Raw genomic sequence first — 22,645 nt, 5'->3', positions numbered from 1 at the left:
TCCAAGATCAGGTCCGAGACCGAGTCCGAGGTTGAGTCCGAAGTCGAGTCCAAGATCGGGTCCGAGATCGAGTCCGAGATCGAGTCCGAGATCGAGTCCGAGACCGAGTCCGAAGTAAGGTCCAAGATCGAGTCCAAGATCAAGTCCGAGACCAAGTTCGAGTACTAATACAGGTCAAGGGGTGAAAGCCCAAAGCGTGCGTCTCCTACGGGGGGGGGGGGGGGGGGGTTGCAGAGGGTTCCAAAAGTATAGTAGGGATAGTGAAGTCCAGGAACCAGTCTTGAAGGAATTCTCCAGTGATGCTTCCACACTGACTTGAGATTGAGACTAGGGCCGAGGGGCCTTGGGTGGGAGTGAGCATGGACTCGGGTAGTGCTGGAGGGGCCACCCAAGGAAGTGCTCAAGAGCAACTCCCACTCCCGAAAGGGAAACTGACTGCGGTGCTCTCGGCTCATATGGAGTGGTGTCCCACTTGAAAGCTCTATTTCGTTAAAGTGGGATTTATTCAGTAAAATGGGACTAGGTACAAATTTTCAAGTATTTGAAAATGACGTGAAATTATATGTTTTTTGTCCAGGGGCTAGACATATCTAGGGCATGGTGACTAGCACGGTGACTTTGTGTCCAGACTGAGTCCATCTGGTTGTATAATAAATCTCATTGTCAAGGTGAACAAGCCGAATCTGAAGCTAAAGAAGAGCGATGGCATGCATGCACACACTATTTGTTTGTTCATTGAGCATGTGGTGAGCTTTCCAAGATGAACGTCATTCCTATTAGCCAGACATATAACTTAATGGTGAGAACATTTAGATATTATTCAATGTTATCTTTTTCTAACGAATCTAATTGTGAAGGTGTAGCAAGAGGCATTGCTAGTCTGGAGAAGTCATTTAACTCATTTGTGTATTTTCATGAAACTAAATAACATTCATATTATTAAGGAATTTCTCTAGTACCTTTTTTTTTACGACATAGAGGCTTGCATTTCTTTCAAAGGTGATTTAGTAAAAGGCCTGAAGGCACATGCCATTCTATTTCTCAGACCGGTATTAAAATATACTAGTGCAAAGGGAAAAAGGTATTTGGTGATCAAGTAAATGGCATGAGGGCACACGCCATTATAAGCCTAAGCGCTAGTGGACACCTCCTTTTTGGTACTCTCAGCGGTACTATCATCCTTCTCCGGGTCAGTTGTTTTGCTTTGGATTGTTGTCTCTGACGTTACTGGGGCGTTCTCGATAGTTGTTAATGTTGCCGTTTGTTCAGAAAAATGATCACCTGGAGTATAGTACGGGGAGTTTGGAAGACTTATATATTCTACATCTTCACCTATCTCCTTCTCTGTCTCCTTTTCTGCCTCAATTACAGATTTTGTGCTTGCCATGAGAACGCTCTTCACCCTAAAATATGGAGTTAAAAGGAAACCAACACACGCGCTGCATGGGAATGATGGTACATAAAGCACGTAAGCCCACAATATAGGTTTATGTGCCATTAATATGGGCCACACGCCATATTATTAGATTTATGCACGTGTGATAGGTAAATGCATATGTCACATCATCTTTGTTTTACCTCACACACTATATCAGGCCTAATGAACCATATCATATGTACGCACATGCTATATATATGGAGAAGTATTATGCAAGGATAGAAAAATTCAATGCATGATTGTGGAGAGCAATGGCATGAAGCCACATGCTAAATAACATTTTAGAGAAAGAATTAAAATAGAAACATGCAAACAGTACTGAGTGGACCAAGACTTACAAGTGCACAATTGAATGAGGTATTTCTAATAAATATTTCACTCACCTCATATAGGAATGGCTACCACTCTCAAATGGCGTATCGCCTCATGCCATCACCTCGCGATTTGTTATAACAATCCGATGAATTCATATTTGGCTTGTTCACCTTGAACTTTAAGTAAGATTTGCTAGAACAACTAAGAATTTATACTTGTTATTTGTATCATCTCACCTAGGAATGGCGTAAGGCCACATGCCATCACGCCTCCTTTGATTCAGATTCGGATTGTTCACCTTGAAATAAAATACATTAGAAACTTAGTAAAGGAATATTAATGAATCTCACCTTGAACCCGGGTTATGAATGCTCTTGCTGCATCTCTTGCATGGTCTGGCAAGGTGATGGTGGCACTCTGCTTCCGCATCCAACCATGCACAACATTATCCACCGATATGCTTATGCTAGGATCCCTTGGATTCAGCACCCATCTCTTTTCTAGGCAATCCTTCGTATATCCGGAACTTGGCTTGAACCACTCCACAGTTACATTGAAGGAGTTAGTTTCCGCGTCCTCCTCTGCATCAGTGATGCAGCGCCCCACCCATATCATTTGTTTTTTATTACTGGGTCTGACAAGCACGACCATTCCTTTGCAGACCTGTACTGGATTGAATGCTGAATCCGGCTTCTTGTTCCTCGGCCCACAATAGTGATCCTCAACATCGTTATCTGTCACTGCATTTCCAAAGGACATTGTTCCACTACTATCTGGTGCTCTGGGTTCTGGCTAAAAGGACTCTTCCAATTCTTCATATACAACCGGCCCATTTTGGATAGCAGATATAATCTTCTCCCAGTATTCGAGCAAAGGCTTGCACCTTTTAAAATAGGATTCTCCACCAAACACCAACCCCCTCTTCCAGAAGGCAATATGCTGTCTAATCCCGGCCACTATACTTTCCTGGTCTTTGAGTCCATCCGGGTGCATCGGCCGTGGGGAACCCTGAGGAATCATAGGTTCCCCAGTTATTGGATCTCTCTTGAAGAGTTCAATGCCGTCCACTGGCAGCCACACTGTGTCCCATTCTCTCATCTTGTACCTCATCACTGGAGCACCGTCACGCATGCTGAAATGAAACTGAAGAGGCTTGGAGTGGCCAATCAGCGTTTCGGATCCGTCCCTGATGTAGCCTCTTACAAACCCCTTAAAGTCTGGAACCTCTGTCACAAGTGCAGCTTCAACAGTGCCTTTGATGCAATTTTGGAATTCATCGTAGAGTTGTGGGAGGGTGAGGACATTGGATCGCCGGAGGGACTCTGCCAGGTGACTGAACATGGCATCGACGTCTTCATGAGTGTGCCCAACCATGAGAAAGCCAAGTGTAACCGTTTCAAATATGCCTTTGGCAACAAGCATCGCCAAGTACACGAAGACGTACATGTTTTTGTTCTCACTGCCAGCATTGTCTATTTGGAGCAGAAGATGGGGTGGAAGGCCACATCGGCCGCAAGAACTTCCTTGAGATTCTGCTTCGTTTGGATAAGGCTGTGCATTCACCGGGCGACCAGCCTCGTCGGAATGGCATGAGGCCTCACGTGATAACCCTACAATCTGACGGCCAACATATTCACTGGGATGGCATGGGGCCCCACGCGATACTGCAAGCCTTTGCTCCTCCTTCAGCTGAACCCTGTATGGGGTTCGATCGACAAGGGCCTTATGCAAGGGTTGGCCGTTCAGCTCAGTCTGCGCACTTTGCAGAGACCTTAAGTGTTTTGCTAGGGACGCAATCATCATGTTTGCACCCCCGCCACCCCATAGAGGTACAAAGAAGTTCCCATAGTTCTAGGCACCATGCCCATGAGCGATTATGCCAAATAGAGACACAGGCAACTGCATAGATGAAGAGATTGCCTTGGGGGCAGGATTGAGTCGAGGTAAGCACATCTTTTTCTGGTCCATTTTGTCGTGGATGATGCAGAGGTAAGAGTCAGGTCTCTCCATGGAGAGAATCCTGTTATGATAATATGCAGTCCTGTAGCTTCTCTGCTCGATGTTGTGGTTGAGCCGCCTTCTAACCAACGTCTCTCGCTCTTGAGCGCTGCAAGAATTCTTCGACAAAGCCATTTTGATAGCAGTGCACTCGTCACACTTTGAAAAGCTGGAGTACTTTCCTATACTCACATCCCTGAACCTGTTGCTCCACAATCTACTAAATCTAGATTGGCTCAGCTTCCTATAGCCATTACTCTGGAGTTCCCGATTCACATCTTCCAATATGGCCCCCTTGGTATACATGGAAGGGAGAACTCGTTGGGTGTCTCGTGTTCCATCTTCCAAGAGGCGGGTTTTATGTGGTTGCTGCTCGCTACATGTCTCGACAAACCTCTTGAAGATTGCCTCTCCATATACAACATGACCCCTGGTTTTGTGCGTACCGTCGTTCCCATGGACTGCCTGTTGAACCCTTTGTTCCTCGAACTCAGTTTTGATTCTGTAGAATGTGGTTCGAGGGACTCCATAAATGATTCTCCATGCCTTCATGCAAACCAAACCCCTCTGGAAGACCATGCCCCCCACCTGATGTTCTGAAGCATCAACAGATGACCATAATGCCTCATACACAAAATTGCGAGCTGCCTTCCAGGACAATGTCTTGTATCTTGCTCTCTCCTCTTCAATAGCATCCCAATCAGCATGTTGACAACACCTCCTCTTGCAACAAGCAACTGTCGAGACCATTCGAACCTCCATCGCCATTTTCTGCCTTTTTGGTTCGTTGCTCAAATCCCTTTGGCTGCGCTTTAGGAAGGTGTACTTTCTTTTCCCATGAAGAGATGTTCTGTCATCAGTTGTAGTGGTGTTTGATTGTGAATCCTTCACATTCTCAAACACTAAGTGCCTCAATTTCCACCGCACAATGCTTCCAATAGTCAGACTGTTTTCTTCTGTGTCAACAACCTCTAAAATCGCAACTCCAATATCATCCCAGCCCAATTCTTGATTAGCAACCGCATCTCTTGGATCGACAACTGTGGCTAAGCCCTCAGCTACCACCTCCCCCTCGGGGTTGTTTAGAAACACCTTTGCCTGAATCCATGTAGCACGGTTCTTAAGATCCACGGAGGGAACATGCGTCGCACTTGCGCTGTCCCCAACATCTGCTTTCTTCTGAAGATTTTTCAAGGCAACAACAACATTTACCCCGACGACCATCTCTCCTCGTTCAATAGCGACCACATTCCCATCGAAGACAGTCTCTACTGATTAAGCAGCATTGCCTTCCCCAAGCCTTTGACAGTGTATAACAAAGTTCTGATCCATAGACACAAGGGTCTTTTTTGCAACTCTTTTCCCACCATTCAAAATGTAAACCTTTTCCCCAACCCTGAAGGCCATTCTGAAAGTGTAGAAAAGAAGTTAAGACCATACAAAAAATGATTGAAGAATGGCATAAATCATAACATACCAAATAGCATGAGGCCACATGCCATTATTCAAACATGCTATTGACACCCACGTGAAATTTCGCATTCACAAAATTGGCATGAGCCCTCATGCCATTAGTGGTACCACTAATGGCATGACACCTCACGCTATCTTTGGCCCCTACTAGCCTGTTGCTATATTCCTTTTCCCTTGCTGCAACTGTATATATTTTTGTGTGCGTGACTAGTCACCCATACAAAAATATATACAGTTGCAGCAAAGCAAAAGGAATATGGCAATAGGCTAGCAGGGGCCAAAGATGGCATGAGGCCTCATGCCATCTTGATATACACACAGCTGCAGGCAAGTAAAAACATACATGACAATACGCTAGCCATGAAATTGCAAGGGCCCAAGATGGCATGTGGCCTCATGCCATTTCTAAATGTGGTCCTAAGCCATTCCATGGTGAACATACCAAGAAGCACAAGTGCCAAATATCAAGAGGAAGCGGTAGCCACACCAAAGACAGTGCCGCTCACAACACTGCAACTACTCGTAGCGCCGCTCGCAACACCGCAACTGCTCGTAGCGCCGCTCGCACAAACTGCCACTCGCATAAACTGCCGCTCGCACTGGCGCTCGCAATGCCGCAACCGCTTGTAGACGCATAAACCACAACTCACAACGCTGCTTACACAAGCAGCGCTCACTGCGCTCAGCGGAACCAAGAACACGGCGCACAAAAATGATAGACCTAGGAATGAGTTCGAGAATTCAAAAATAACACACGCTTGAACGTCACATCAAATCCTCTGACAAACCAGATCTTATGATTCCTCTGACAAATTTCAAACTGAGTAGCTTCTAGACTTTGCTGTCGAAGGTTGAACTTTGTCACATCATGTCCTTGCCTCGATCCAGCTGTGCCATGTCAGTGATTCGAACTTTGCCATGCCGTGTTAGCGATCCGCGCCAAGATTATTTGCCGTGTAAAGGAATAATTATGTTGTGTGTGTACGTCCATTTATGGCAATATAAGGCCATACACCATTCAAAGAATAATGCTAGTCGAGCATTTTTTGGTGCATTTTTGGGTTCAAAATTGCATGAGCCCACATGCTATAAAGTTTACCTGTACCAAAAATAGAAACAGCTTTATTTACTTGGGAATTTAAGTGGTTGAGGCATTTTTAAACTTACAAACACATGCCCTACTTACATTCCTTTGGTTGCTTAAAATTCAAAAATATTATAAACCTTTCTTTTTGCATTTTCAATGTTTTCAATTATGGTTTTTAATTTTCGTAGGACCAGCCTAGTAATCTATTTGCATCCCAACATGTTTATAGCTAGCTTTCGTTTGTCCCCTTCGCTAGCCTGAGATACATCTGCTCGGCATCTGCCTCTTACAGCATTTGCCCAGAAAGGGCATCTTTCTTCACGCAACATTTGCCACATGTTTAGGGTTAGGGTTTAGGGTTTAGCAATTCAGTAGCTTGATAAACATGCAAATACAGAACTTGATGCAAAATCTTTTGATATGTCACAATGCCCTTAGGACCATAAACACATTTCAATAGAGAGGGTCCTTTCATTTCATAACTCCTTACATAGATCTTGGTGAAACCAGAGTTAGTGAAGTTGGTTTCTTGTGATCCCGCATCTGATTGTGATGTCCCTTTGCAGTGTCGATGGAAAGGTCAATGCACACCAAACTGTAAAATCTTGGAGCAAAATAATGGTCGGATCTATGGCAAATGCCCCTGAAATATTGTAAGGCTTGTGTGGTCTCATATGGTGTCCGATCGAGATGCTTCTTTGCAGGGTCATCAAGAAAGACATTGTATACCATTCTGTAAAATCTAGTTGCGATCTAACGGTTGGATCTCCAGAAAACTCAAAAAAATCTCGCGCGTGTCAGAATATTCTAGGAATATACTCCTATGTGCCCCTGAAAATGGCATGCGGCCCCACGCCATTCAAGAGATAACGCCAGATGACGCCGAGCATTTTTTGGTGCATTTTTTGGGATTTGTATACCATTCTTTATTTAGTTGAACATCTGGCATTTTTGGAAATACAAGATGCTTTGGAATATCCAATCATGCATGGTATAAATATAGCGAGGGTATTAAATGGTATCCCAATCATGATCTTTCTTTTGGATTTCGTGTGCATGTAGTCCGAGGAATGATGACGTTGCGGATTTCTTTTGGATTTCACGTGCATGCATGCGCGCGGCGATCCAGAAATTAATGGTGGCGCCCAAGTCCGAGGAATGATGACGTGGCGGGATTACCAACCGTCGTGACATTTCGCATGTGTGAGGTTAGGTTTTGCATTTTGCTTCGTACTCGCGCTCGCACACTCGCGCTCGCATCGCGCTCCCACTCGCGATCACGCTCACATTCGCGCTCATCTACCTTCTCTACAGGTTTCTCGTGTGCATCGGCGTCCACTCGCGCTTGCATCACACTCGCGCTCGCATTGCGCTCGTGTGCATCGGCGTCCACTTCAAGACACACCCAGTTTGTAATTTCGCCGCCAACTCCGCCGCCCACTCCGCCACCCACACGCAGCCCACTTGGCGTCCCGGGAGATTTCAGTGCCACTCTCCAACTGTAAGTGGCAGAGTAGCCTTGCTGCTAAGATCCGCTGCACACACAGTGCACATTCGCCAGCGAGTCCGGCCTCGATTGTCACGCCTCCATTCGGCTTCAAATGGTAAGTCTTTTAGGCCAAATAGAAAATGGCATGAGGCCACATGCCATTCAGTAGCAACATTGGCATGCACCGATTGGGCTCTCGAGTGCAGTCCGGTTACAGATGGCGTGTAGCCTCACGCCATCTTAGGATGCAGCCTCAAGACATCTGATGCAGTGGTGAATGGCGTGTGGCCTCACGTTATTTCCAGCTGCAAGCTTTTCATTTGTCAGCTCTAATTGTTGTGCATTTCTGAATAGGCGAGGAATTGCGTTCTTCTTCCAGCCACTGTCAATGTGGATGCAGAGAAGGGGGAGGAGCTCACCAGTTGGACTTTTGGGATGGAAGGTGAGGATCTAAGGCTGTACAACACAGATGGTGGGAGAAAAGAATGCATGGGGATCCTCATCCAAGTGAGAGACACTCCATGCAGTTCCATGCAAGAATATGGACTGGCACTTGTGGTAGAGACAGCGTCCACCTTCAATGTCCACCTTGCACATCCTAGTGGCTTCCCGGAGGGGGGCAGCGGCTATGAGGAATTCCTAGAGGGAGCTAGGGAGCGGTTGTCCAGGAGGCCCACAATTTCAAAGACGCTGCGGGTCTATAAAGATCACATGAAATCCACGGACCTCACCTACGGCAATGTTCAAAAACTATATTCCAACATTGAGCTGTTGAGAGTGCCTCCAGTTCGCAAAGCGAAGGGGAAGGGGGTCGATCTGGAAACTACCCCGAAGCAGAAAAGGGTGGTCAAGCTCAAGTCGACGTCCGACTCTCCTGCTCCAAAAAAGAAGCTACTCGGTGATGCCATTGCCTCAGGTTCGAACACTACACCCACCAAAAAGAAGAGCCACAAAGAGCAGAAAGAGCAAGAAGAGGCAGCAAAAATCGTTGCAGATAATAGTATTTGTTACTATTCCAACAAAGTATATACAATCGACATGAGCCGTATCGACATCCAAAGCAAATACAACCACAAGCTAGTATCTGATGAGTGGGTGGAGAAACTGAAACTGAAGATGCTGGCAAGTCCAGTAACACCCGACATCGCAGACGTGATCCCCTACTACCGAACAATGAAGGGCGAGACGAGGTTTCCAAACTTGATCAATAGGAAGGTGTTGGACGATCAGAACATCCGGTTCTATGCCGTATCCGGGCAGGATTCTAGCTTGGCGATGCAAGAGATAGTTGTGGATATTATGGTGGGCGAGGAGGTGAAGAAAGTCTTCAAGACAAGAGTTGTCCGCCTAATAAAAGGCAACTCGCCCCTCCGATCTATCATATACATCTCCCACGCGCAGAATGTCAAGCAAGAAACGTGCTACAAATCAGGTCTGCACGAGACATTGGCACGAACACGGAAGCTCTGGGTTCAACTAAAGAAGCCACAAAAACCAGGACAAGGACGTGCACTAGCAACTAGCGCCTGGCAGGTAAGCCTCGTTGCATGTGGCATAGCATGTGGCCTCACGCCATTTCCATTGCAGGAATTCTCGAGTCTTCTCTCGAAAACACTGGGGGTCAATGACACACTCAGCATCCATAACATTCTACTCGCGACAAAAGTTGTTTTTGACAAATGGGTAGATGTGCTGAGGAGGTACCATGACGGGGAGTTACTAAACTCAATGGGTATGGAGGACGGCCGGAAGCCCAATGATTTGAAGCTCAACGCCTTGCATTTCTCGCGGTCTCTAGACGACGACGACCTTCTGACAGTGGCTAATGCTCTTCTATGTGGTGAGGTAGTCTTCAACAAGACCAAAATGACTCCCGGCCATATTGTGACATACGAGGACTTGTGCACGACTCTGAGAGCTTGTGCACTATTGAAGGATTGGATCTTCGAGCAAGTGGCCATGGAGAGGGTGAGCATCGACACCACGCAAGAGATGATGGAAGCGCTGGAGTTGTCAAATGAAGACATCGACGAGTACGTGAAGGGGGCCCCCAAGTTCATTGATCTGCTGTGGGATGCCATGAAAAGTAAAGCTGAGAAGTTGGATCAGTATCCAAATTTCATTAAGAGGGATGTCGACCGCCGGCTTCAGAAACAGCTCAACCCCGTAGCAGAGGCCTATCGAGAACCTTACCGGGTATACGTGAATTCGGATGAGGATCAAAGGTGGAGGAGCATCGTTTCCCGCGGAGATGAGCAGGTCAAGAACATCTTTTGTGTGATGGACTTCACAAACAAGGAGATCACTCATGCAGACAAAGTCAGCTCCATCATTGACTTAATGGTGGGACTTGCGGAGGTGGAATCTTCAGTCCACTATATGATCTATGACTCCGAATCCTATCACAAGTTTTGGAAGGCCTTGAACGAGGTGAAGGCTCGGTTGAAAGGCAAGGAGATGCGGGAGATCCATGGGATAATGGCTAAGAAGAAGATACCGACGAATGTCTGCATCTTCACACTCGCCCTTGTTATTGGTCCTGCAGCAGAGTGGGACTGGAGTGACTTCCCAGCTTCGTTCGACAAGGCCGATCGAATTGATCTGAGGGAGGTCAATTTACCCGTGCCTGAGGAACTGAAGACGGCTATGGAGCTTTCGAATCCAAAGAAAGCTCCAGGTGCAGCATGGGAAATGCTCAGCTGGGTCTTCAACGCAATAGCGGGTGGGTCACCTGCTTCCGACTCCAAGGGCAAATGCATTGTCGAGTACAACTGTGGCGGACAATTCTTTCGAGCCGCACTACTCAAGGGTGTCCCGTGTGTTGTGGTGACAAACTCCATTGAAGAGGTGACTTCAATGGAGCATATAATTACAGTTGCCAAAGAAAAATAGTATCTTCTCTGCGAACTTGGTGAGTACGCACTTTAAGTTTAAATGTTATCTCACAAGCTCTGTATGCAGGAGCGTGGCCACCCCCAAATGCTGAAACGGCGTTAACAGCTACTGTTGAAGATACCCATGTTGGGCCAAGCTCACAACCTGCACAAGGTAAGGTCACGTGAGGCCTCACGCCATTTTGATTATAGATCGTTGTGAATATTCAGACACGAGGACTGAAAAGCGCACTAGTGGCGCGTCGAAGAAGGACAAACAGACAAGCAATAGGAAAAAAGGAGGTACAAATTATATTTGCAATGGCGTGTGGTCTCATGCCATTCCTTGCAGGAGACACTTCTTCAAAGGCAAAACAGGCAAGCACCAGCCAAGCTCAAACTGACAGTGGTCATAAAGAGCGAAAGCACGTTGGACAGTCGTCGGGATCAGAGGCATTTGATTCGAAAAGGAAGAAGGGCAACGAAAAAATGATAGGTAATGCCTCGCGGTTATGGCATGTGTGCTCATGCCATTCATTGCAGATCAAGGGCTGAGTGAAAGCAGCCAGTCACCACCTCCTGACTTAGATTCCTATGGCGGACTCCCCTTCCCCAATCTTAATGGAGAGGTACAATGGATGAGGGATGCTTTTCAAGTCAGGGCCACGTTTTTCTCATCTCGTCGTCTTCGAAGGGTGCAAGAATGTGCAGAAACCATGTTAAGACAGTCGAGTGAGGATACGGTCCTAGGTCACACACTAAAACAGGCTATGGATGTCTTGTATTTTGAGATGGAGACTCGGCCAGATGATTTTCCCAAGATGGTCCTGGAAGAACAAGCCATCCAGCCTGAGCAGCCTATGGAAGAAATGCAGGAGGGGGATGAGGAGCCAGAGAAAGATAATGAGCAGGAAGAGCAGAAGGACGAAGAGGAGGACAAAGAAGAGGAGGACGAAGAAGAGGAGGACGAAGAGGACTTGGATGGTCCTCACAATGGTGACGATCACAATAACGATGACGACGATGATGACGACGATGGCCAGCCTGAGGTGGCCAAAGAGCAGCGGAGGAAGGTCATACAAGACAAACCATCAGGTAAATAATAGTACATCCATTCCTAACCTTTTACCATTTCTAACATTGTCCATGTAGGTCGCAGAGCAAATGGTAAATAGAGATTATTCAGTTGAATTTATAAACTCTAGCCTTTAGTGTCGAGGAAGGATAGTGCCAAGCAAGGGTCGAAACGTATGTCCAATCCTTCAGAATCAGCAGTGCGCCCAAATGATATCGGTCCTAGTTCCTCAATAGCAGTTGATGGTAAATACAATATAGTCGATTCAATGTGCTAATGAGTTTGTTTTTAGTAGCACGGGAGGATACCATCTCAATCGAAGGGAGATATTTGGACATGCATATGGATCCGCTAGTGGACTCTACTTGCCTGCAAGAGTCATCAGAGCTGGTGGAGGCTACTATCCATATCAACGCCAAGCAAGCTGACCACGCTCCACTTGATACTGCCCATACCACTGAGTCAATCTTGTCCACGTATCCAACTGACGGTGACCAGGTGCCATTGGACCCGCATGAGGCCGCCCCAGCCGCCGAGCCAGTCGTATCCTCATTTCCAACGGACTCAACGTGTGCCCAATCGTCTGACTACGCGCCGTTGGAACCTCCCTACACTGCCCCCTGCTGCCTGTTCAATCATGTCCACTTTGCCAATGGAGGCACCAGCTGAAATGGCGTATGATCACACGCCATCGGAACTACCCCATGCCACTATTGAGCCAGTTGTACCAGAGTCTACAGCTGAAATGGCATGTGCCCACACGCCATCGGATGCGATTGACCCCACATTGCAGAGGAGAGTATTTCCGCCCTTCACGTTTCCTCGACCAAAACCCTCTCAACAACCATCGGGAGCACCATTCGCTAATATTGTAGATGGTAAAATTGACTTGTACCATTTTTTATGCTGACACATTTCATTTCAGAGTCACGGCGAAGGTACTGTATCGTTTTTGATCTGAACGGTGTCCTTTTCTCCCATGAGCGTGGCTCGTCCTCGAATGTCACTGCACCCTCCAAAGCCTGCGGTCGCAAGTTGGTCAAAAGAGACAGATTCACATTAATCACACGGGAGAAACTGCGGGATCTAATAATGACCATGCGACACTTAAAACAGAGGGCCAGGTTCAATTTGCAATTGGGAGTTTGGACATCCATGATGCACCACAATGCATTAACGTTGCTACAGATGATGCACAATCAAACGCGAGTAATATTACCATTTGACTTTCTCCTAACGCAGGAGGATTGCTTAACTATGGTCCATGTGAGGGGTAGCAAGCCCATCTTCGTCAAGCCAGAGGCTGTAGTGATGAACCGGACTACTAGGTCAAGTGAAATCCTCATCATCGATGACTCGCCGATTAAAACTGCAGCGAACATGCACACATATGCAGTGCACCCCATCTCTTGCAGTATGGAAACTAGGGAGAAGAAACCGTATGTTCTGGGGGACCTTGCAAAACGGCTTGGAGCGATGGTGATAGAGAACCGGTCAGTCCAGGAGGTGGCTGCAGAAATCAACCAAATGGCAGATGGAACGGTATATCAGAAGCCATTTAATCGGACAGACACCAGTCATCATTTATGGCATGTATATTGTCTAGCCAAGCACTATCCGCATCTCCATAATCTGCTCAACCGGATGGGTTCTTCGACCACTGAACATGAGCGTGGACGTATTAGAGAAGAGATGGCATTACTATTGGGTTTAAATCCTGATAGTGTGGAGAGTGATGAAATTCCAAGATTATTGTATAGGTGTTGGAGGCAAAAAATAATAGTCTGAGATGGCATGTATTTATTTAAAAATGTAACTTATTATGGCATGGGGTTCCATGCAATTGTATTAATATTAAAAGACAATTCTTTGAGAGGATTTGCATTATACTAGAAGTGTTACAGCATGTTATTGGAAGTCTACGAAGTTGTTTTATTAATAAGGGGAAAGTAAAGATTGAATGGGGACTTGGGCTCCACCTAGACTCGGAGCAACTGAGCCAATATTAAAAGGATGGAAAGAAATTGGATGACGATGACAAGGAGAAGAGAGAGGTGAAGCAGTGGCAGGGGGAGGAGAAGTGATTGAGTAGACATTTCCTTGTTTAAAATAAAATGGCATGTGCCTCAATGCAGTTGAATTTTGTTATATTTATATACTATATAAAGGTTTGGAAACCTTATTTTACAAGTGGGATAATGACAATTCCCACTTTAACGAAATAGAGCTTTTGAGTACCTTATGGCTCATTGGTCCTCACCCTTCCTAGGGGCTTGGGCCTTCCCTTCGGGATGGAAGTGGGGGGCTATAGGTACCCATATCGGGCCGTTAAGCCACGGTGTTTTGCCCCGATGTCCCAAAGCAAGTGTTGCACCCAAGGCTTGGGATTTAGAGTCCCATAATCAAGTTTTGTTGTACCAAGGGATGTTAGGAACCTGGAGGCTTGGTGTGTTTGGCTTCTTGTGCCTGCGGGGAGTGTAGCCGAACCTTAAATCCAATCTAACCCGGGGAGGAAGATTAGGAGAGATTTGGGAATTCGTGGATGGATGGGTAACGCTCTGTTGCTCATGTAGTGAGTAGCTGAAACTAAGTAGGACCAAGTAGGAGCTAGTACAATAGGCAAGAACCATGGCGAGGGAACTTAGGAAAAGCCAAGGCAGTGTTGGTCGGATAGACGAGGTAAGTTGGCAAATTGGAAAGGAAAAATTTGTGGCTTACAATTTTGTATCGGAGCCTTTTCCTCAGTTCTAGCGAAGGATAGAGGCAAATTGCTGGGAGATGGCAAAGGTAGGGCAGAAACGAACCAAGGCGGAGACGGAACCTCCACCAGAGCTAGAGCCTCCGGTCGAACAAAAGGCTATGGATGAGGAATCCTTGCATGAGGAGGACTCCAGTGAGGAAACTTCCAAACAGGAGTCCGGTGGTGAGGTTCTGTTGTCCAAAGCTCGATTGGACGTGCTAGAAAGATAATTGGCACAGACCAATGCCCTGCTGGAGAATCTCGTATGCAAGCTAAAACGTGACAAGAAGCAGAAGAAAAGGCAAAAAACTGCGGATGCTAGCAGTGCAGAAGGTACGGACCCTTCGGCAGGGACTGAGGCAAAACCAAACAAGGTCGAACAGACTGAAGTGGAATCAGTCCCTCAAGCAGTTCCCAACTACAAACCAAAGCCTCCACTGGTCTTTAAGGGAGTGAATGACTATAAGGTGGTGAAGGATTGGTTTTACGATATGGAGGACTACTTCCGAGCATTGTAGTTACCAAGCTCAGAGAAGGTCCCATGTGCAAAACCATACTTGGCAGATAATGCCAAGTCTTGGTGAAGAATGACAGAGGCCAACGAAGGACTGGTGGCCACTAGGGAAATGATGAAGGTGAGGATCTGCGCGACTTACATTCCTCCGAATGCTACTTTGCATCTAAGAGACAAGCTAAGTAGGCTGAAGTAGACCGGAACCATTCAGGAGTATGTGAATGGGTTTATGGCAAAGAGGATACTTGTCACGGACATGGGGGATATGGATGCGTTCCATGCCTTCATATCAGGCTTGCAAACTTGGGCTCCCGGTGAGGTGATGCATTGGAACCCAACCAACTACAAGGAAGCGTTGGATGCGGCCATCAAGATGCATTTCAATGATAACCTGCAAAAGGGGAACACAATGGGATCGGGGTCCAAGTTTAGCAAAGGGGCCAAACTAAGGGGAACCTATAGCAGAGGGAAATTCAAGAAGAGTTTCTCTAAGAATGAGTCCTCGGGGTTCCGGAAAGGCAAATCCGGCGGCCAGCGAGCAAGTACGTGGGGGAGTTAAGCAAAAAGAGACAAACCCATAGATAAGAAGGTCAAGTCAGTTAGCAGCGTGGGAAACAACGTATGCTACAACTGTGGTGAAGCGGAACACTTTTCAAGGGAATGTCCCTACCCGAAGAAGGCCAAAGCCAATATGGCCATTAAGTCGGGTGAAATCCAAACTAAGGTATATGATCTAGTCCCTAGCTCAAAGTTACTCATTACACGAGCAACTTTGGTAGAGAGTCGTTCGTGACATCTACTAACCCTCCAAGGGAAGCTCAAAGGTAGCTTTATTAAGATCCTTATTGACACAGGTGTTTCGGATAATTTTGTAGCTGCAAACATAGTCCAAAAAGCCGGACTAACGGTGCAGCGGCAAGGCGAACTAAGGACTATAGAGTTTGTTCAAGGTAGCCAAAGCACCGATGAGGTACTTTGACAAGCGAGAGTCAAAGTAGGGACATGGAAAGTAGACATAGATTTCACCATGTTAGACATGGCAGGATTTCACGTGATCTTTGGGATGGACTAGTTCAATCGATTCGTGGTAGCCTTGCATGGACAAGGTAGGAACCTTATGGTACTAGCGAATGCCCAAGGAAGAAGATCCAGGGTGGAGGCCCAGGATCTAAAGGTAGGGCAATGCAAGGCCAAAGATTCATGCCTAAACCTGGTGTTCACGAGAGGACAACATACTAAAGGAACCAAGGCAGCATTTTGGTGCTTACTCTCGGTGAAGAGTGACAAAAAGACGGGAACAGAAGAAGTACCTTTAGTGATCCAACAGGTGTTAGACCAATTCCAGGATACCATGCCGGAGGAGCTACCAGCGGGGTTGCCCCCCGCACGACCGATAGAACATAAAATTGAGCTAGTCGAGGGTGCTGAGGCAGTGGTTCGTCCCCCCTATTGTTTGAATGAAAAGGAACTCGAGGAGCTCAAGTGCCAACTAAAGGAGTTGGTGGACAAAGGGTATGTTAGGTTGAGCAAGTTGTCATATGGGGCGCCGGTGTTATTTGTGAAGAAGAAAGATGGATTTATGCGCATGTGCATAGACTATTGGTTGCTCAACAAGTATACAAAGAAAAATAAGTACCCTTTGCCAAGGATTGAGGACCTGTTCAATAGGTTGTGAAAGACAAAATACTGTTCAATAGGTTGGGAAATAGCAAAATAAACAAACGAGGGTGTATGTTCCAAAAGGGGAATTAAGGAAGGTAGCCTTAGAAGAGTGTCATAACGGACCTCTTGCGAGACACGGTGGAGTGCCCAAGACATTAGGCTTACTCAAGAGGAAGTACCACTGGCCAGATATGGCTAAGGACGTCCAAGACTATATAAAGACATGTCCAACATGTCAGTAGGTCAAAGCCGTGACTAAGGTTAGTGGGGGCTTGTTACAAAGCATCCCAATTCCAGATCGTCCGTAAAAATGTCTTACGATTGACTTCATCACGGGACTCCCCCCAAGCGAGGGGTTTGATACGATATTTGTGGTGGTGGACCAATTTTCAAAAATGGCATATTTCATATCCACCACAACGGAAGTGGATGCGAAAGGTGTGGCGAAGTTGTTCTTTGAACAAGTGGTTCGAGTGCGGGGAAGGCCGGAAAAGATCCTCTCAGATCGAGATAAGATCTTCACTAGTAGGTTCTAGAGAACTCTCCTAGAACAGTATCGCACCAAGTTAAAATTCAACATAGCCTATCACCCACAAACAGGTATGGGGTATTAAGTCAAGTTTGATGGAACTAACACTTTTTGACAGACGGACAAACGAAAAGGGTGAATAGGCAGCTGGAGGATTATTTGCGATGCTATGTTTCGGAAGACCAGACCGATTGGGTAAGTCATTTGGGACTTGCGGAAATATGTTATAACAACTCACCACATTCGAGTATCAGGGTGAGTCTATGGGAAGTCATCAATGGGCGAGCTATTGAAGGTCTTGTGGAGCTCGGCATGGCTGAGTACCATGGAAAGTTACCCGTAGTGGAGGCATTCACGGCGGAAAGACTCAACATTTCGAATCTAGTGAGGGATTCCTTGGAATGGGCTCAACAAAGGCAAACCAAATACGTGAACCAAATATGTGTAGTTACCAAGCTCGGAGAAGGTCCCATGTGTAAAACCATACTTGGCAGATAATGCCAAGTCTTGGTGGAGAACGACAGAGGCCAACGAAGGACTGGTGGCCACTAGGGAAATGATGAAGGCAAGAATCTATGCGACTTATGTTCCTCCGAATGCTACTCTGCATCTAAGAGACAAGCTAAGTAGGCTGAAGTAAACCGGAACCATTCAGGAGTATGTGAATGGGTTTATGGCAAAGAGGATACTTGTCACGGACATGGGGGATATGGATGCGTTCCATGCCTTCATATCAGGCTTGCAAACCTGGGCTCCCGGTGAGGTGATGCATTGGAACCCAACCAACTACAAGGAAGCGTTGGATGCGGCCATCAAGATGCATTTCAACAATAACCTGCAAAAGGGGAACACGACGGGGTCGGGGTCCACGTTTAGCAAAGGGGCCAAACCAAGGGGAACCTATAGCAGATGGAAATTCAAGAAGAGTTTCTCTAAGAATGAGTCCTTGGGGTTCCGAAAAGGCAAATCTGGCAGCCAACGAGTAAGTACATGGGGGAGTCAAGCAAAAAGAGACAAACCCACGGATAAGAAGGTCAAGTCGGTTAGTAGCGTGGGAAACAACATATGCTACAACTGCAGTGAAGCGGAACACTTTTCAAGGGAATGTCCCTACCCGAAGAAGGCCAAAGCCAATATGGCCATTAAGTCGGGTGAAATCCAAACTAAGGTATGTGATCTAGTCCCTAGCTCAAAGTTACTCATTACACGAGCAACTTTGGTAGAGAGTCATTCGCGATATCTATTAGCCCTCCAAAGGAAGCTCAGAGGTAGCTTTATTAAGATCCTTATTGACACGGGTGTTTCGGATAATTTTATAGCTACAAACTCAGTCCGGCAAGCTGGACTAATGGTGCAGCGGCTGGGCGAACCAAGGACTATAGAGTTTGTTCAAGGTAGCCAAAGCACCGATGAGGTACTTCGACAAGCGAGAGTCGAAGTAAAGACATGGAAAGTAGACATGGATTTCACCGTGTTGGACATGGTGGGATTTAACGTGATATTCGGGATGGACTGGTTCAATCGGCTTGTGGTAGCCCTGCATGGACAAGATAGGAACCTTGTGGTACTTGCGAATGCCCAAGGAAAAAGATCCAGAGTGGAGGCCCAGGATCTAAAGGTAGGGCAATGCAAGGCTAAAGATTCATGCCTAAACCTGGTGTCCACGAGAGGACAACTACCGATGGGGTTGCCCCCCACACGACCAATAGAACATAAGATTGAGCTGGTCGAGGGTGTTGAGGCGGTGGTTCGTCCCCCCTATCGTTTGAATGAAAAAGAACTCAAGGAGCTCAAGTGCCAATTAGAGGAGTTGGTGGACAAAGGGTATGTTAGGTTGAGCAAGTCGCCGTATGGGGCACTAGTGTTATTTGTGAAGAAGAAAGATGGATCTATACACATATGCATATACTATCGGTTGCTCAACAAGTATACAAAGAAAAATAAGTACCCTTTGCCAAGGATTGAGGACCTATTCGATAGGTTGGGGAAGGAAAAATACTTCTCGAGGATTGACCTAAGGTCAGGATACTACCAGATCAGGGTAGCAGAAGAAGATGTCAAGAAGATAACCTGTCAAACAAAGTATGGGAGATTTGAGTTTCTGGTGATGCCCTTTGGGCTATGCAATGCGTCGGCAATGTTTTTAGTGTTAATGAACCACATCTTTGTACCCTATTTGGATCACTTTCTACTCATTTATATTGACAACATCCTGATCTATAGCAAAACGCTAGAGGAGCATGCCAAACACTTGACGAAAGTGTTTGAGAAACTAAGGGAACACCAGCTGTATGCTAAAGAGAGCAAATGTGACTTTGCTCAACAAGAGGTAAAGTTTCTCGGGCATGTGGTGGGCAAGGACGGGCTCAAGGTGGACCCTGAGAAGGTCCAAGAAATCCAGGATTGGGAGCGACCATCGATGTACACAAGTTAAGGGCATTCTTGGGGAGATGCAACTACTACCGAAAGTTTATCAAACATTATTTGAGAGTAGCTCTACCCTTAACGGACCAAACAGGAAAAGGGAAGATGGTATGGACAGTGGAATGCGAAGTGGCATTTGTCCACCTCAAAAGGAAGTTGAGGAAGTCTCCTTTATTGGCGTTACCAGACTTTGGTAAGGACTTTGATGTAGAAACGGATGTTTCAGACTTTGCGTTGGGCGCAGTTTTGAAGCAAGACAACCATCTAGGACGCGAGGTGAGAGAGTTCCATATGAAGTGGAAAGGATTTCCACACTGCAAAGCAACATAGGAACCAGAGGAGAATCTAGCGAATGCGCGAGATCTAATGGAGGAATTTCTGCAAGGCAGAACTCTATATACTTATGCAAAGTTCAATTAAAGTATCAATTTGTGAAGTTGAGCAATGGCATATATTGGGACCCGAAGGCGCGCCGAAGGTAAGCTAATTAGCATGGGTTAGCTAGGTCAATCAGGCGTAGGGCACTACGCCCGACTCCCCGCGGGAATGTCAAATCTGTAGACGTATTCTACGGAGGTTGGGTTCAAGTCCCAACCCCCTAGTAAAGCAAAGCTGGGTTCAAGTCCCGACCCCATACTAAGGAGTGGTGATGTGAGGGGTATAGGGACACCTATATTCCGTTGTCATGGGCTCTTGGCCAAGGAGGCTAACTTAGGCACACCGCTAAGTGGGGGGATGCCCCCAGAGACATGGTTAACAAGTCATAGGATTTTAAAAGAGACATTCGATGTGGGCATCGAACTTCTTCTATGGGTGGTAGAGTTGTAAGGAACCAACTCCCCGAGGTGTCGTAAGCTAAAGGATCCCCAAAAGCATGACCAAAATGATAAAGAGTTCATTGGATGGGACCGAGTCTGAGATCGAGTCCAAAACCAACTCTGAGACCGAGTTCGAGATAAAGTCCGGGATCGAGTCCGAGGCTGACTCGGAGACCGAGTTCAAGACCGAGTTCAAGACAGAGTCCGAGATCCGAGATCGGTTCCGAGACGAGTCTAAGGTCGAGTTCGAAGTTGAGTCCGAGATCGGGTCCGAAATCGGGTATGAGATCGAGTCTGAAACCAAGTCCGAAGTCGGGTCCGAGACTAAGTCCGAGTACTAATACAGGTCAAGGGGTGAAAGCCCAAAGCGTGCGTCTCCCCGGGGTTGGGGAGGGGGGGGCTGTAGAGGGTTCCAAAAGTATAATAAGGATAGTGAGGTCCAAGAACTAGTCTTGAAGGAATTCTCCAGTGGTGCTTCCAAATTGACTTGAGGACTCGGGTGGTGCCAGAGGGGCCACCCAAGGAAGTGCTCAAGAGCAGCTCCCACTCTCGAAAGGGAAACCGACTGCAGTGCTCCCGGCTCATGTGGAGTGGTGCCCCACTTGAGTACCTTATGGCTCATTGGTCCTCGCCCTTCCTAGGGGCTTGGGCCTTCCCTTCAGGATGGAAGTGGTGGGGTAGAGGTACCCATACCGGGCCGTTAGGCCATGGTGTTTTGCCCCGATGTCCCGAAGCAAGTGTTGCACCCAAGGCTTAGGATTTAGAGGGTCCCATGATCAAGTTTTGTTGTACCAAGGGATGTTAGGAACTTGGAGGCTTGGTGTGCTTGGCTGCTTGTGCCTATGAGGAGTGTAGCCGAACCTTAAGTCCAGTATAACCCGGGGAGGGGGATTAGGAGAGATTTGGGAATCCGTGAATGGATGGCTAATGCTCTGTTACTTATGCAATGAGTAGCTGAAACCAAATAAGACCAAGTAAGAGCTAGTACAATAGGTGGGAACCTTGGCAAGGGAACTTAACAAAAGCCAAGGCAGTGTTGGTCAGATAGACGAGGTAAGCTGGCAAATTGGAAAGCAAAAATTTGTGGCTTACACTTAGTAGGAAATTCTAATAGCACAATAAATTTGTCAAAAAGCATCATTTAAGTACTCTTTGCCTTTATCAATTCCTATAGCTTTCAATCTTCTTTCAAGCTTTGTTTCAGTATAAAACTTGTAAAATTTAAAAGCTTCAACAACCTCACTCTTACTTTGAAGGAAAAATATACATATCTTCCTACTATAATCATCAACAAACATAATGAAGTATCTTGCTCCAAAATAGCTTGGGATTTTTATTGGTCTAGATAAATCAACATAGATAAGCTCAAATGATTGAAAAATCCTCTTCTTTGATGATGCAAAATTTTTGTGATGGTGTTTTCTAAGCACACATAACTTGTAAAAAACACCGACAAACCCCCCTTTCAAGTCATACCTTTTATGTGTATTTCTTGCATAGCTTTTTAGTTGACATGCTTGAAGCAACAATGGCACAAAAAGGCATTATTATTTTTCGCTCCAATCAAAAGAAGGTGCTCAACATTTATTGTATGTGCCCTTCAAAAGAAATTTTATATAAGTTTCTTTGATGCTCCTTATACAAAAGCTTCATTCCAAATATTTTAAATGTGCATTTGTCAACAAACACAATACCTTCATCATTAAAGATCACCACCACATTATTGTCATAAACCTTGGCCACTGATATGAGATTTCTTTGTAAATTTGGGATATGCATTGCATTGTGAAAGTCATGTCATTTCCATTTTGAAATTTAAGCTTGAAAGTTCCCGTGTTAAGGCGGGTGTCATCTCCTAAAACAACTCCATAACTTTGTTTCACATGTTTATACTCCTCAAGTACATATTTATTCATACACATCAAGTTGGTACAACTAAAGTCCAAGACCCAAGCTTTATTATTCCCAAGAGTCTTAACATTATGGCTCTCTTCTTTTATATCAATTGCATCATCTTCTTTAGTGCCTAAATGAGTTATGTTTTTGGCATTAGGGCAATAATAAGCCCAATGACCATGTTTCCAGCACATCTTGCATTGGTCACAATCAATGTGCTTGGATTTGCCTTCTCTACCTCACCCACAGCTTGAATGATTACTCCCTTGCAAGCTCTCAATAGCTTTATGACCTCAAAAGCCTTCAATAGCTCC

General features: G+C 46.1%; 1 protein-coding gene across 1 annotated transcript in view; it reads left to right on the top strand.

Annotated features, from left to right (window-relative positions):
• The window catches only part of LOC112350050 (ABC transporter E family member 2-like), a 53,167-nt gene that overhangs the window by 27,253 nt on the left and 3,269 nt on the right, over window positions 1-22,645 (top strand). The window lies entirely within an intron of this gene.

The sequence above is a fragment of the Selaginella moellendorffii genome, unplaced genomic scaffold, assembly GCF_000143415.4.
Source record: "Selaginella moellendorffii unplaced genomic scaffold, v1.0 SELMOscaffold_45, whole genome shotgun sequence".
Classification (NCBI taxonomy): domain Eukaryota; kingdom Viridiplantae; phylum Streptophyta; class Lycopodiopsida; order Selaginellales; family Selaginellaceae; genus Selaginella; species Selaginella moellendorffii.
This window is presented reverse-complemented; position numbering and strand designations above follow the sequence as displayed.